The following is a 14,417-nucleotide window of genomic DNA, read 5'->3' as shown; positions in this document are numbered from 1 at the left end:
CCTTGGTAAATTCTAACATGAAAGAGCCATTTATAAAGATGACAGAGTATCAGGAATACTGCCCAGTGATCCAGGTCCCTTTGAGAAACTCAGTGTCACATTTCTTATGCACTTCTTGGCAAGGCATAATATAAATGCCCCTATATAAAATCCTTTTTCCCAGAGCCTAATAATTGATGAAGTGCTGCTTGGGTCTCAAAGGTGTTGAGTCAAAAATAAATAAATTAAAAAAAGAAAAAAAAAAAAAAAAAAAAAAAAAAAACACCCACATCAGGGCCACTGGGCATCTACTGCTTCACACTTGAGCCACACACTGGGCCATTAATAAATTACAGCAGACATGCAAATTAAAAGACGAGCCGCGAGGGACAGAGACGGGAGGAAACTGTCTATTACATCCCATCGCACACATGCTAACATAGATCCTAGGCTCTCTGGAAGAATCAGGATCCATGCTAACTAATCATGCCCTCCCCTGTGTGCTGTTCGCAGCAATATCACAGACAGGGTCAGATATAATCAGGAGCAAAGGGCAAATAAGATCCCATACTCAACCTTTTTGACCCACAATCTTGAGGACAGAGGCAAAATGCCCCCAGTAATCCAATTAACATTTTAAAACAATATGGCTGACATTAAACTTTTATTTTGTCAATATTGCAAACTCCCAGTAACACATTTTTTTTTATTCTGAACTTGTAAATAATAATGGAATGTCCTTGTATTAAAGAATAACAACACATTCAACAGTAACTACCAAGCCACACTTTAAATGCATAACCGGCCTGTTGTGTGAATCTGGATTAAGCCTAGTCCTGGACCAAAGTGTCAATAATGTTTCTCAATTAACAGTCCCAGGTGTAGATTTATTATAGATCTGAAACTGGTCCTATGTATCCAAATGATGTTAGATCCCTGCTTAGGGAGCAGCTTTACTCTTTTAGGAAGGGCTTTCACTGCATTCTAGACATTGCTGTGTTGAGACCTGATTGCATTCCGCAACAAGATTAGTGAGGTAAGGTACAGATGCTACATGATTAGCTCTGGACCAAAATGACAATCTAACTTATCCTACATGTATGAGACTGTGCTACATCACTGCAGAGCATGCAGTTTTACTGCTCCATAGTCTCGTGTTGGCGGGTTTAATACCCCTCCAGCCAACACTTGGAATCGGGCATGGTGACCAATGTTGCAGCCGATTCACAGCATCCAATTCTATTGGCAGTGCATTTTTATTGAAATTATATAAGCTGTGTGTGTTTGCCAGTAGTGGGTGGACCTTAAAGCAGAGGAATTTATTTACTAGAATGAGTGGACATTTAGTGTGCACTCACTGTAACAGACACTCAGCCACAAAAAAAGGAGCTAAAATGGATACATCAAAAACATATCAAGCAGCTGTCCAAAAACAAGCATAGGCTGCAGTGCCCAGCCAAAAACAGGCTTCTGTTTGGAGCTAGAGAGTTGTCCTTGAGCCTCCAATCCCCAGCTGCTCTCTTCAAGGATTGAGCCAATCTTCAGAGCAAGAATTCCATGTCTAATCACTTTTAATCGGGTGCCGGTTTCCACTTTATGGCCATTGACTGAATAGGATTGGATTGGATGTGAGCACTATAAAGCTGAGTCCATGTCTGGGCGCTGTGGCTGGTGGGCTCTAACTGACCATGCTGCAGGGACAGAGTCTCTGCCGCCTGATTGCACCTTCTCTACGCTAAAGTGCCCCTTCCTCAGCTTGATGTATCAGCCTCATTTTCTTGAGAAGATGATCCGATCATCAGCACTGGTGCAGTGGAGAAAATCAAAGGCTGTGCAGGGAGGATTGGAAAGGGACATTGATTTGGTTCTGCTATGCTGCAGTCTCTGTCATAAGCCTGGTTCAACAGGCTGACTTATTCCCAGGCTGTTATCTAAATTATCTCAACAAGTTACAATATTTAAGGAGATATGTACAACAATCATTGACTTATGTCTAGCTCTATGCATCAAAAATGTTCTGAAATCATTCTTATTATATATTTCTTATATGTAAATTCATTTTTTAGGTGCGTCTCTCTTTCGATTTCCAATTCCAGTTAAGAAGGTTTCTATTTCCTTCTGTAAAGTTACTATTTTGTTTTTCACTGGACAGCAACAAAGTATGGACGACATGGAAAGGGAAGCAAGACATTTTCCATGATGAATGTCCTTTAAGTGATGAATTTAAAAACAATAAATTTAAAAATCTGCTACATATATTGCAAAGCCATAGAAGAACATTTGTTCTTTCATGGCCATTTAGTCTTTTCTAAGCAATAGCCTTGACACTAATTCAGCCATCTGTATTCTTTAAACAGTAGTTAAGTATACATCTTCATTGGGGTGCCGTCTTGAGAGCGGGAATCCTGTAATAATCAGATTTTCTGCAATGGCTAATGAACACAGCCCCATTCCTGTTGATGTGGGCCTTTGTGCATTATGTGCTGCAGCAGAGGAGTGCAGTGGGGATAATTTACTTAGTGGCTTCCCCACACATGACTCTATCCTCCTTACTGAAGCTGCTCAGAGGGCTACTGCTCACGGCCATGCAGTAAAAGGTCCTGGCCACAGCAGGAAAGCAGCTGATAAGCATTCCAACACTACCAACACCATTACAAGGCCAGAATGGTAATAATCATCCTTCTTACAGACTCGCATCTCAGGAGCTAGCCATGGTCGCATCTCAGCTATAACTAAGCTCACACAACGGGTGAGTATTCTTATAGTTTTAGGATGTTCTACCTGAAATACAATGCTAGAAGCTCCAGAATATCAGGCGTAGTCATCCGAAGGAGTAAGATCATTCATTCATTCATTATCTGTAACCGCTTATCCAGTTCAGGGTGGGTCCAGAGCCTACCTGGAATCATTGGGCGCAAGGCGGGAATACACCCTGGAGGGGGCGCCAGTCCTTCACAGGGCAACACAGACACACACACATTCACTCACACTTTTGAGTCGCCAATCCACCTACCAATGTGTGTTTTTGGACTGTGGGAGGAAACTGGAGCACCTGGAGGAAACCCACGCAGACACAGGGAGAACACTCCAACTCCTCACAGACAGTCACCCGGAGCGGGAATCGAACCCCCAACCTCCAGGTCCCTGTAGTTGTGTGACTGTGACACTACCTGCTGCGCCACGGTGCCGCGTATAAAAATATAAAAAAAGGTAGAAAAAACAACAAGGTAATGCTTAGAATATAAAAACATAAAAAGTATATTTTATCTCTGTCAAAAAGTCTAGTAATAAAAGTATTAAAAAGTATCACCATATGGGCAGGCGCAGAGGCACAACAGGTATTTCAGAGTCCTGAAGTTATGAGTTCAAAGCTTGCCTTAGGTGTGTTCTCTCCGTGTCTATGTAGAGTTATGCTGGGGAAAAAAAAAAAAAAAAAAGCACTGTTCATGGGTGTAAGTGTCTGAGTGAATGAGTGCAACGTCCAGGGTGTATTCCTGACTTGCGCACTGTAAGTCCAGGTAGGTCCAGGGTCCTCTGAGAACCTGAACAGGTTAAAAAGGTTTACAGAAAATGAATGAATTAATAAATGAATGAACAAACTAATGAATGGGATGTTTTCTCTATAAACGTGTTATTTTCACCTTGAGCATAAAGATAACATAAACCTTCGCTTGTAACAGTGACCAAGCAAAATAAATTGTTTCCAAAATGTCCTACAACCAGGAACATGACCCTATAACAGACTGTAAGTGGTCTCTTGATAGGTCTGTGTAATAACGGTGTTCATACGGCCAGTCCATTTCAGTGAGGCTCAGTGACAGTCTGGGAATAAAGCTAATGTTGACTTAGCTTTCACAAGCTACTGAGCACACCCTGTGGTGCAGTAATTACCACTTGTAGAGATTCATCCTAGTAACTTCAACCTGTCGCAAACATAGGCATCACCACAGCACTGAACGTCCTAACAATAAAGAAATAATGATAGCATCACATTCCATGATGTGCTCCTTTTGAACAAGAACCAAGCAAACAGTACAAAGGGCTCTAAATCATACTAATCCATGTTTTGATATAGTAAAAAACACTATTAAATACCTATTAAACGTATTTATAACTCAAAGTTTAGACGTAGTAGTTACACAGCACACTGGAGACCATTACAGATCACTCCAACATAGTCTACCTAGCATCACTAGGGAAACAATAAATGTCTTTGTCTGAATAACCGAACTACACCCATGTCCCAGTGTCATTAAATGTCTGTAGTAATCTGCTAAAGTAATATGGGGCTATGATCTTGAATGAGTTTGACCCCTCACTAAATAAATGAATGCTCTGTGGACATTTAAATTTCAAATCAAACATCTTCTGAAGATTACTGACGTTTCCTCTGGCCTCCTATGTCCCATAGATTGCTGAAAATGGCTTTTAAACCAAACCAAAATATTTATAAACAAACATTTACTCTTGTATGAGAGAAAAAATGGCTTCAAATCAGCACTGCACTGCCAAATCTGTCCACATGGAAGCTATATTTGTCAATAAGCTCATGCACAAACAGCTCCCTATATCTTACATGCTGTAGCCCATGAGGACTCAACCTACATATACAGCATCTGACCTGTTTTTAATTATATTAAGTGGGTGCTCTGAAAATGTAAACAGTTTATCAAAGAACCGTTTACTACGTTGGCATGAGCCCAAGGGCACGTTCATGGGATTCAATCCAGCTGGATTTTAATAAGCTACCACAAAGCCGTACATGCTTATCCTGAAGAGACTGGACCAGCTCAATTCAAAACCAGTTGACAATAACCTTTGTGGAGAAATGTTTAAGTTAATTAAACAAATCTCCAGATGAAAGCTTCTTAGTAGTACTCGCAACTAAGTTCAAACCGGAGATGGCTGTGATTCACCAAAAACTCAATTAGTCATACTGACACTGGAAAGAAAGAATGGCAAGACCTCTCTACCTCCTCCCCAAAAACTGCAATGAGACTGTCAGTCAAGCAGTGCATGATCCGAAAGCAGAATTAAGCCCTTAGTAGTTTCCATTTCTTACATAACAAGTTTGACTAAGGGGCCCTTACAATATTCAAAATGGTGATTTATACTAAAAAAAAGTTGTAATTCATTCTTACAAGACACATTTTCCATCCTTAAGATAAACATGTTGTTTTGCAGGCACACTGTCATTGAACAGCTGAACACACCTATTACCAAAATCTGACAAAGGTGGTGTCTTATTTTGCTGTTTAAATTAAAAAAAAAAAAGACATCTTCAAAGAATGAGTGCTGCAGGTGCCATGGTGTTTATTTTATCCACTTGACAAAGTGAGTGAGCTTTGAATTCAAAAAGCTGAAGATCCTTTTTGGAAAAGGGCATGTGCTAAGCACATAGCGCAGTAATATGATGTGATTTAAATGGATTCTGCTTTCCTTCTGTCACGGCTAAGTGGGGTAGCTGTATGCACACAGTAGAAGGCCCAGGAGCAATACAAACTGGATCTGAGGATTTTATTATCAGTCACTCCTTGAGGATGAGCTCTTTCCTGACAAATCTTTTGGTATTAACCTCAGCAACAGTGTCTGGAGTTGTGCGAGTGCATGTGTGCAGCCAGTCGCTAATCAAAGGTGCGCATGGTAAAACAGAATGTCACACCAAGCCTTTCCTAAGTCTAATTACGTGCCAGCATTTATGTGCGAACCTAGAGCTTATGGACTTAAGCACAGAAGCTGGTTCACACTTTGACATGCTCATTAGTATAAACTTGCATTTCACATGCTAATGCAGAGGAGTCAATAATAGTACTGTGAGAACCACAGTGTTCCTGACATTAGGTGTCACATCTCAGCTCTATGACTATGCCATTTACATCATGGCCCCTGGCTTCAGTAATTTGTTCCTTAATATATACTGTTGTCTATGCCACCCAGGGTCGCATAACTGACATTTGGAGGTATTAGCCTTTAAAATTCAGGTTGAGTCACTACCTGATCACTGAAAATGGTATTTTTAATGCTACCAATATATAATTAAAAAAAAAAACCCAATAGCTTCATCCATCAGCTCAATAAAAAATTGGCAAACATTATCATCACTTAAACAGCCTATACACAAAACAGTGAAATACAATAAATTAAAATAAGTAGGCTAAGGTATAATAACATAAGCTGCGCCAGAGTCATAAATGTGGCTAAGCAGCCATAAATTGCTCTTAATGTAGGTCTGAATCCCAGCACACTCTTTGCAGCCTTAACAAAGCATTACTTTAGCCCAACTTCTGGGGCTCTTCACCCTTGTCACAACTGCAGGGAACTATTTCAGTTTCAAATCGCTGTCTGGTGCTTTGTTTGAACTGAGCAATTAGGGAGGGAAAAAAAAGTGTGCTTAACTTGTGAAAATTATTAATTCTGCAATTGTGAATTATTAAACCATTAATTATTAATCGATCTCTCGTGTTATGAAAATGTAAGTGTTCTTTGACACTGTAGTAGTGATGACAAAATGACTGTCAGTTTCTAGCCTGGCGAGCTCAAGACTGTGAAAGTAATTCCTTGTCAGAAGCACTTGATTAGGGTTTAAAGATCAACTGTACAACATGGCAGTTATTTCCTGTAGGCACACCTGTGCTTTATTAAAGACTTAATACTTTAATCTAACCGTCTGATTACATTTGACCATCTGGACACACTGAAAAGAATCTTGAGCACTGATATTAAAATCTGTCTAGAGAGAGCTGTTAACCAAAAGACATATAAGCGGGTGTGTACGGACATATACGTCAGCACATACCCATTTACATCTGGTGTTTCCATATGTCATTATGATTGAATTAGGAGATGCCACACATGCTTACTCAATCCGTCAACCTGTACACGAGTCCTTTTACAGGTTTTAAAAACCACAAGATGGATTACAAAGCAAGCAGTTGAATACTGGTTAATCTCTGCTGTGATGATGTAATTAATTAAATGGTTCACTCATCGCTGTTAGGAATACATCAGCACATATTAGCATCCATGCTACTAATGTGGTCAAATTTGTCCCAAACCACCTCCAAACGTGGCTTTTCCAATCAAGTCTCGGTGAGAAGCATTGGAAATTATTCAAAACCTCACATTATGTTGTAGTTTTAAGTTAAGCCAATCTGAAGGTGGCAGTTGACATTTATATGTTCTTTTACCTTTCCCCTATAATTGTAATGTTTTTACACATTCAGACCACTTGCACTCAACTTACTATTAACTGTCTAAACATTCTACTTCAAATGCTTTAGATAGTGTGTCTATAGTATGCCCAAAGGTTTACAATAGCAGGTGTCAGTGTCTATGTTGACTGCATATTAAAACAACATAACTGTAAAAAGCCATTGTATTAAATATATAAATCACCCAGGTATGATTTGACTGGTGGATCATTCTCAGCGCTGCAGTGACACTGACGTGGTGGTCATGTGTGTTGTGTTAATACAAGTGGATCAGACACAGCAGTGCTGCTAGAGTTTTAAAAACTGTGTCCAGTCACTATCCACTCTGTTAGACACATCTCGCTGGTCCACTGCTACCAGCGCAACACACATTAACACACCTCATCCCAATTCATATCTGCTCTGTCGTGGTCCTGTGGAGGTGCTGACCATTGAAAGACAGGGTGGAAGGGAGCAAATTATGTACATCAAGCAGTAGACAGAATCCAGTCTGTGATTGTAAAACTGCAAAACACTCCTTTGGACAGTGGAGCTGATAGAATGGACACTAAGTGTAGAAACAAGGTGGAGGTGGACATAATGTTATTGTTGACTGGTGTATAAGTTCCCTTAAGAAATGAAAAGTTATTTAAACATAAACATTCTCTGGGGGTCTTCATTGCATAATGATACACTATGACCGAAACACAGACATGTTCAATTGGGCACGCGGCTAACTACAGAACTGCATTCTCTGGAGTGATGGATCTCTATCAATATAGATATTAATTGAAGTGGTTTTGATACAGAACTAATCATCCAAAATCAGTAATGTTCTCTAGACTAAAGACAACCAAATCCCCATGGCAATGTTCCAGCAGGTAGCTGAAAAAAACCTTCCTGTTCAAGTACAGGTTGTTGCATTAAGTTTGAAAAAAATGGAACTAGAACATTAGGACATTTTTAGTACATTCAAAACTGTTCTTGTCATTTTGGATATGCCTTGGCCTATCCCTCAGCCAATAGTGACAAAGCTCTAAGCTACAAGCTTGAAATGAAAAACAATGAAATGGCAAATGTTAACATAAGGTATATTTCATGATGAAAACAACAATACACTGCCCAGTACTTAATGATATACACACTACTGTATTTCCTAAAGAGTATCACTAAATCAATAGTGAGAGGCTATCACTGATTCAAATTACATGAACATTAAAAGAAGTAAATTTTTAATCCCACAATGTGCCTGGCACTGCAGGCTATGAAGCATGATGAATTATTAATCATGCAAGGTAAGGAGGATACTCTGATCATCAGTGGTACTTGGGAAAGTGAATTACAACTTGATGTTTAGCTGCTACAGGCACATTAACAAGGTATTTAACAAGAACCTGAAGTATGCATGTCCTATTTTATATATATATATATATATATATATATACGGGGTTGGACAGTGAAACTGAAACACCTGGCTTTAGACCACAATCATTTATTAGTATGGTGTAGGGCCTACTTTTGCAGCCAATACAGCGTCAGTTTGTCTTGGGAATGAGAGGGATTTTAAGCCATTCTTCTTGCAGGATAGTGGCCAGGTCACTACGTGATGCTGGTGGAGGAAAACGTTTCCTGACTCGCTCCTCCAAAACACCCCAAAGTGGCTCAATAATATTTAGATCTGGTGACTGTGCAGGCCATGGGAGATGTTCAACTTCACTTTCATGTTCATCAAACCAGTCTTTCACCAGTCTTGCTGTGTGTATTGGTGCATTGTCGTCCTGATACACGGCACCGCCTTCAGGACACAATGTTTGAACTATTGGATGCACATGGTCTTACTGGTGCAATGTGCAATTAATGAAGAGTGCCCACCAGGCTGCTCCAATTTAGCCATGAAACCTCCCACGCTAAAATGACAGGTGTTTCAGCTTCATTGTCTAACCCCTGTGTATATAGTTTTGTTTGCTACTGCTTGTCTTATAGTAGCAATTTAAACCAAAGGTTAAGAAGTCCCAATTTATTTGGTTTTAAATGGTTGTGTATGATTTATATTCATTTCTACATATTCATGTGATTCTACCAATAAGTTATGAAGCCTTCTGAAATGAAAAATTGTGAATTGAGCTTAAACAGTCAGAATGAAAAGAGAAATGTCAAAAAAAAAGAAACGAAAAATTGTGAATGACCTAAAGCAGGAAAGGCCCACGAGTTTAAACTGAAATTACTTATCATTAGGATTCTGCAAAGAAACAGAATGAAGAAAGCTGGTGATGGAGTTAAACAGCTGAGGTCTTTTACTTTCACATTCTATATTCCCTATGATGTTTAGATATAGTCTGTGCCACAAGTGGCTTCCATTATCAGTCAACCTTAACACTGGACAGCGGCGATCCTTTCCAGGTGTTCTATTCAGTGTTACTCCCTGAATTGGTTGTTGGGAATTATCGTAAAAAGGGCAAACTTTCACCATCAGTGCCATCTACTGAAATAAATAAATAAACAGGACAAACAGCCAAGGAGGTACCATCCATATAAGACCACATGTTCAAATGGTGAATCAAGTCCCTGTGGTACCACATTATGGAGCTCTCAAGAAGTGAAATGCTCAGCTAAAAGTCAAACACAAGATGAGACATCATGTTCAGCCTTGAGAGTGCAGTGGGGGAAAAAAGCCATCAAGAATATGTCGCTTCACAGTCTCAGGAGTTCTGCTGTACTACACAACAGAGGCTTAGGGAGAAAGAATCAATACGAGCTTTGAGTTTTTAACTTTCTCTCTTGGATGAACATAATGAAAAACATTACATAAAAGCAAATATTGCTGCTGGGCTTCTTGCTGAAACCACTATGTGCAAGTGCACATCCACGTCATCTGAGGCCGGAGAGAGGAGAAGACAGCCGCAAATGGCTGGCTAAGGGACCCAGGTGAAAAAAAAAACCTAAATAAATAAATAAATAAATAGACAGATTCACAGAAACACTCTCGGGACCATCTCCTACCATCAGCACTATGACTTTATCCTTCCATTTTTTTAACAGCTCAAGCTGTTACCATAATTTTCCTTTATACACTGCACTTCTATTCAAAATGCAAGGATACATTTATCAGAGGCCAATGAATGTCTCTTTTCAACTCAGAGGCTCCTAGAGCCCATTCAATTTAGAGCATGTTTGATATTTTAGGTCACTTTCATTTGCCCCAGTATTTTCAGCCTACTTCAGGATCTGAAAATCAGATACACAAACTGATTATCTCACATAAGGACCCAGTGAAGAGGGAAGCTACTTAAGGTCCTAGCTGCAGACCTCTGACTACACTGCATAACTCCATGAACAATTTAGTGCTCAAAGTAGCCATTCCCAAGCCACTCCAAATACATCATTTTCCTAAGCATCTGTTTTTGTAACAAGAGACAGTTGAGTGATGAGAGATAAGGAGGATTTTACTGGAGGACTGACAGTGAAGCGTGGTGAAGCACTGATGAGGAGCTAAAGCACATTTGTCAGGGAGCGTTACTCACAGGGCTTCCTCGTGCAAGCACAATGTAAACCGATGCTACATTCGGAAATTAAAATATCATGCTTTCACTTCTTCTCTGCTTGAAAACAATGTTCTGTACTTACAGCTGACACACAAATTCGATGCAGTATGTTGGTTTGGAAAATCACAGGACAGACAGCGTTTTTCCTAGGGAAAACAATGGTATGGTCAGGGACAGGGACCACTCAACCAGGGAAGACCAAGCTGTTGCCTGGCTCATGCTCCATATGTACTGCTACATGGCCCATTGCGTGCGAGTGATGGTGAGGGGCATCGGTCGCACCTACGAGATTCTGCAGTAAGCACACAGGCAGTGATAACACCTCCAGGTCTTTCGCTGGCAACAGATGCATTAGTGTGAGCTTTCCTCCAAGCGTGTGCATGTAAAACTGCGTCCACACAGCAGCTAGCTCAGTTTTTTACTCATATTAACTCTTTGATGCTGCATATGCCAGTTATACAAGGGCAGAGCACAAGACAAAGGCGGATGATTCATCTCCATCTCATGCTGCACCTCAAGCATGTTGACCCTGGATGCGGGCTTACAGCCCATCTCTCACCACCATGCGTGCTTTTATCCTTAACGGGATGTAGGAGGGGTCAATCACTCAGAGGGAAACCGGCAAAGTGCCTTACGTCCAAATGGAAGTATATAGCTGATAGCTCGTCTATGTCCTTTTGGGCGTCACGCAATTGTGCTTGACTAATCGACTTTGAAATCTGGGTGAAAGCGCATATATGTTTTTTTTTTTTCTTCATGGACGCTGTAGAAGTTAAGTTACCTTGGCACACGCACATTCATTTCTTTTCCCAGCTGAAGCTCAACAGATGGACACAGCCTGCACAGGAGAAATGCCTTTAAATATCATAGATATCATCTCGTTATCGTACAATGGCTCTAATTTGTTTCAAAGACGAAAACAAATGTGAGTGATTACCCCAATTTCTGAGGCTTTATCTGTTTTATTACCTTCGATAATGTAGCTGAAGTGAGCACAGGTGGTAACCGTCAATGTCGTGACGTACTAACTGAAAACCACTTCAGTTTTAAGAGAAACACCAGCGAAAAATAGCGAGAATCCCCAAATGTACGTTACAGGCGCTAATGTTAAGACGTACCAGCCACAGTCCCATCGGCTTTATCACTCGTTCGAGCATTAGTTCAGACATTATCGTGTTGTTTATCTTTGAGTGGTGAAACTAGCCTTTCAGCCTCGACCTCCTTGGCATGGTTTGGCCGTGAAGCAGGGATTTTTGTTCTAACCGCACACGCACACACTGCGCAAACTTAACACCAGACACGAATGAAGTAAACCCTGACGAAGATGCACCTGTTTTCAGGCAAGCCCCGCCTCCTGCGCTCTGATTGGCTGATCGCAGAATGGCGGAGAAACTCCAAGCCAGTCATTGCGTGCGAGGGGCGGGTTTTAACGGAAAACAGGTGTAAAAAATTTAACGCGTCAGAGAGAAGCACATCCACAGCGACTGAGAGGAATATAGGCGGTAGACCGGTTTATTTCTAGATTCTTCCACGTTTCTTGTGGAGAGAGGCGTTTGTTGCAGCTTTTCTGAGGAGAAGTTGGCACGGCTTAGTCCAGAAAATGTGTTTTAAATGACGGTGGCACTTTGGTCCCAGTTCACGACACACCTTTACAGTGAGAACATAGGAGGGAAAACAATGCTCTAAACATGGCGTTTTTATCTAAAGCAGGCGGAAACTTCAGCTCCTTTGAATAAAGGAAACCAGAACATAGCTTTTCTTCTCTCTCTCTCTAACACACACACACAGAGAGAGAGAGAGAGAGAGAGAGAGAGAGAGAGAGAGAGAGAGCGCTAATGGCATTTAAACACGAAAGGTCTGTAGGACGAAGGGGATAATAAGAGATAAATGTATACCTGCTCTCTGTCAGCAGTGTTTATTCGATATTCCCGGATTCGTTTCGCAGATACAAATGAAGTTTGCCCTCCATTGCACTCAGCTGAGCCGCTTGGCTGGTATTTTTCTCTCAGCAGCAGAAGCGGTAGCAGCGGCGTAGAATCTCTTCACCATCAATCCTCCCAACAGCGAAGCAGCAGTCAGATAAAAAATAAATAAATAAAGCAAAAACACACTGGACGACATTAAAAAACAGACGCAGCCTGAAAAAGAATCGGATGGACTTAATCGATAAAGGAACGGGTAAAAAAAAAAAAAACAAGGGTTAAAAAAATAAAGAAATACAAAAAACACACAAATCCGAAACGAAACGATGGTGCAAAAAAAAAAAGGAAGCGGGTCTTCAGTCCTCGAGCTGCGTATCCATCCCGGTCGCAGTGTTACTCCAGAGCAGTTGCAGAGTGCTCAGCGGCTGAAGCAGCGTCCTCTCATTCTTATTCCCCAATTTGCTGCAGTTTTATTCCCAGGACATCAGCGCGCGCTGGCATGCACGACCGTACGTGCGCGCGCGCTTGTGTGTGTGTGTGTGCGTGTGCTCGCGTGCGTGTCCGTGTGTGTGAACGCATCCAGTCAGCCCTCTCTGATCTCTTCCTCGGCGGCTCGCCTTGAATTTGCGCGTTCTTCTGCGGGGTTCTCGAGCTCCCTTTCCTGCTCTTCTCTGTGTTTTCTTCAGCAGGGCTGCTCACTGCACGCGCGCGAGCATCTGGATCCCCCGAGCGCGCGCTCAGGAACGGAGACGGAGGGTGCGGGAGGGAGGGAGGCAGAGGGGTTGCGCGTACTGACGTCAACCGGCGGAGGTCTTCAAAAAATAGAACCCCCCCCAAAAAATAGATGAGATTTTTTTTTATTTTTATGTTTTAGGTTCACATTTTTTTTCCGGTTAAAAAGAGAGATGAATAGTTTTAGATGAAAGGAAACTGGTTTTGGTTTGATGTGCGCCAACGCAATGCTCATACTGAAAAAGTGAAACATAAATCACATGACATAACTCTTACTTAAACACCTCCAGCCGTTGGTGCAGAGAAACAGCCTCATTTTACACAAATTATATGTTTGACTTTGTTTCTGTGTCCTAAAGTCTTTGGCAATAGCCTCATCCCACAGAGGTCAACAATGGAAGACAGTTGAACATTGACGTGTCCAATATCAACGTTTCCAAATGGCTCAGCCGAAGCTTTGACCCTATTGCTGGTTTAACGTAACCCATTTCAGCTCACCATTTCAGGAGAATTCCTGACTCTGTCTTAAGGACAATTCCATCTCTGTATGAACTGAAGTGAAGGGTGTTAAATAAGTCAGTGGAGGAGCAATGGAACAAGTGAACACCAATGTCCACTTCAGAAGCAGAATTAGGCCTGGAAATCATTGCAATTTGATGCTATTTCCATAGCAACTGCATAAATAAATAGTGTTGGAAAAAGCAGTATATTAGAGTAAGCTGAAACCAAGCACTACTTTAAAAAAAACATATAATACGTGAATTCATTCATTCATTCATTCATTGTCTGTAACCACTTATTCAGTTTACGGTCACGATGGGTCCGGAGCCTCCCCAGAAGCATTGAGCACAAGGCAGGAACACACCCTGGATGGGGCACCTGTCCATCACAGGGTATCACACCCTCACCCCTATGGATACTTTTGAATAGCCAGTCCAACTACCTGTGTATGTTTTTTGGGCTGTGGAAGGAAACAGGTTCTCAGAGGAAACCCTCACAGACACAGGGATAATACACCAAACACCTCACAGACAGTCGCCTGAGGCGGGGCT

At 41.3% G+C, this 14,417-nt stretch overlaps 1 protein-coding gene across 7 annotated transcripts in view; it reads right to left on the bottom strand.

The window, feature by feature from the left end:
- The window catches only part of adgrb2 (adhesion G protein-coupled receptor B2), a 341,993-nt gene extending 329,172 nt beyond the window's left edge, over positions 1-12,821 (bottom strand). For all 7 annotated transcript variants that reach the window (XM_066673975.1, XM_066673976.1, XM_066673980.1 and 4 more), the window contains exon 1: positions 12,607-12,821. The gene's annotated coding sequence lies outside the window, so the exon portion shown is untranslated. The remainder of the gene's footprint in view (positions 1-12,606) is intronic.
- Positions 12,822-14,417: the final 1,596 nt, after the last annotated feature.

The sequence above is a fragment of the Hoplias malabaricus genome, chromosome 6 (assembly GCF_029633855.1).
Source record: "Hoplias malabaricus isolate fHopMal1 chromosome 6, fHopMal1.hap1, whole genome shotgun sequence".
Taxonomy (NCBI): Eukaryota; Metazoa; Chordata; class Actinopteri; order Characiformes; family Erythrinidae; genus Hoplias; species Hoplias malabaricus.
This window is presented reverse-complemented; position numbering and strand designations above follow the sequence as displayed.